Below are 3,142 nucleotides of genomic sequence, written 5' to 3'. Positions count from 1 at the left end.
CATATTTTTCACACCTTTTGAAGCTCTTCATATTTTTCACACGTTTTCAGGCTCTTCATGTTTTTCAACACTGCTTCATGCTGCTTCTGTTTTTAAGACCGTTTCATGCTCCTCATGTTTTTCACACCTTTTGAAGCTCTTCATGTTTTTCACACCTTTTGAAGCTCTTCATATTTTTCAAACCTTTTCAGGCTCTCATATTTTTCATCACCGTTTCATGATCCTCCTATTTTTCAGACCGTTTCATGCTCCTCATATATTTGACACATTTAGAAGCTCTTCATATTTTCACACCTTTTCAGGATCTTCATATTTTTCAACACCGCTGCATGCTCCTCCTATTATTCAGACGGTTTCATGTTGATCTCATTTTTGACACCTTTTGAAGCTCTTCATATTTTCACACCTTTTGAAACTCTTCATATTTTTCACACCTTTTCAGGCCCTTCATGATTTTCAACACCGCTTCATGCTCCTCCAATTTTTAAGACCGTTTCATGCTCCTCATATTTTTGACACCTTTAGAAGATCTTCATATTTTCACACCTTTTCATGCTCTTCATGTTTTTCAACAACGCTTCATGCTCCTCCTAATTTTCAGACCGTTTCATGCTCCTCATATTTTTGACACCTTTTGAAGCTCTTCATATTTTTCACACCTTTTCAGGCTCTTCATATTTTTCAACACCGCATCATGCTCCTCCTATTTTTCAGACCGTTTCATGCACCTCATATTTTTCACACCTTTTAAAGCTCTTCATATTTTTCACACCTTTTCATGCTCCTTATGTTTTTCAACACCGATTCATTCTCCTCCTATTTTTCAGACCGTTTCATGCTCCTCATAAAATTGACACCTTTTAAAGCTCTTCATATTTTTCACACCTTTTCAGGCTCTTCGTGATTTTGAACACAGCTTCTTGCTCCTCCTATTTTTCAGACCGTTTCATGCTCCTCATAATTTTCACACCTTTTGAAGCTCTTCATATTTTTCACAACTTTTCAGGCTCTTCCTATTTTGAACACCGCTTCATGCTCCCCCTTTTTTCAGAGCGTTTAAGATCCTCATGTATTTGACACCTTTTGAAGCTCTTCATATTTTTCACACGTTTTCAGGCTCTTCATGTTTTTGAACACCGCTTCATGCTCCACCTATTTTTCAGACCGTTTCATGCTCCTCATATTTTTGACACCTTTTTAAGCTCTTCATATTTTTCACACCTTTTCAGGCTCTTCAGGTTTTTCAACACGGCTTCATGCTCCACCTATTTTTCAGACCGTTTCATCCTCCTCATATTTTTGACACCTTTTGAAGCTCTTCATATTTTTCACACCTTTTCAGGCTCTTCAAGTTTTACAACACCACTTCATGCTCCTCCTATTTTTCAGAGAGTTTCATGCTCCTCATGTATTTCACACCTTATGAAGCTCTTCATATTTTTCACACCTTTTCAGGCTCTTCATGTTTTTCACACCTTTTCAGGCTCTTCATGTTTTGCAACACATCTTCATTCTCCTAGTATTTTTAAGACCGTTTCATGCTCCTCATATTTTTGACACCTATTGAAGCTCTTCATATTTCTCACACCTTTTCAGGATCTTCATGTTTTTCAACACCGCTTCATGCTGCTTCTATTTTTCAGACCGTTTCATGCTCCTCATATTTTTCATATCTTTTGAAGCTCTTCATATTTTTCACACCTTTTGAAGCTCTTCATATTTTTCACACTTTTTCAGGCTCTTCATGTTTTTCAACACTGCTTCATGCTGCTTCTGTTTTTAAGACCGTTTCATGCTCCTCATGTTTTTCACACCTTTTGAAGCTCTTCATGTTTTTCACACCTTTTGAAGCTCTTCATATTTTTCAAACCTTTTCAGGCTCTCATATTTTTCATCACCGTTTCATGATCCTCCTATTTTTCAGACCGTTTCATGCTCCTCATATATTTGACACATTTAGAAGCTCTTCATATTTTCACACCTTTTCAGGATCTTCATATTTTTCAACACCGCTGCATGCTCCTCCTATTATTCAGACGGTTTCATGTTGATCTCATTTTTGACACCTTTTGAAGCTCTTCATATTTTCACACCTTTTGAAACTCTTCATATTTTTCACACCTTTTCAGGCCCTTCATGATTTTCAACACCGCTTCATGCTCCTCCAATTTTTAAGACCGTTTCATGCTCCTCATATTTTTGACACCTTTAGAAGATCTTCATATTTTCACACCTTTTCATGCTCTTCATGTTTTTCAACAACGCTTCATGCTCCTCCTAATTTTCAGACCGTTTCATGCTCCTCATATTTTTGACACCTTTTGAAGCTCTTCATATTTTTCACACCTTTTCAGGCTCTTCATATTTTTCAACACCGCATCATGCTCCTCCTATTTTTCAGACCGTTTCATGCACCTCATATTTTTCACACCTTTTAAAGCTCTTCATATTTTTCACACCTTTTCATGCTCCTTATGTTTTTCAACACCGATTCATTCTCCTCCTATTTTTCAGACCGTTTCATGCTCCTCATAAAATTGACACCTTTTAAAGCTCTTCATATTTTTCACACCTTTTCAGGCTCTTCGTGATTTTGAACACAGCTTCATGCTCCTCCTATTTTTCAGACCGTTTCATGCTCCTCATAATTTTCACACCTTTTGAAGCTCTTCATATTTTTCACAACTTTTCAGGCTCTTCCTATTTTGAACACCGCTTCATGCTCCCCCTTTTTTCAGACCGTTTAAGATCCTCATGTATTTGACACCTTTTGAAGCTCTTCATATTTTTCACACGTTTTCAGGCTCTTCATGTTTTTGAACACCGCTTCATGCTCCACCTATTTTTCAGACCGTTTCATGCTCCTCATATTTTTGACACCTTTTGAAGCTCTTCATATTTTTCACACCTTTTCAGGCTCTTCAGGTTTTACAACACCACTTCATGCTCCTCGTATTTTTCAGAGAGTTTCATGCTCCTCATGTATTTCACACCTTATGAAGCTCTTCATATTTTTCACACCTTTTCAGGCTCTTCATGTTTTTCACACCTTTTCAGGCTCTTCATGTTTTGCAACACAACTTCATTCTCCTAGTATTTTTAAGACCGTTTCATGCTCCTCATATTTTTGACACCTATTGAA

The sequence above is a fragment of the Dama dama genome, unplaced genomic scaffold (assembly GCF_033118175.1).
Source record: "Dama dama isolate Ldn47 unplaced genomic scaffold, ASM3311817v1 ptg000093l, whole genome shotgun sequence".
Taxonomy (NCBI): domain Eukaryota; kingdom Metazoa; phylum Chordata; class Mammalia; order Artiodactyla; family Cervidae; genus Dama; species Dama dama.
Note: the sequence above shows the minus strand (reverse complement) of the source record.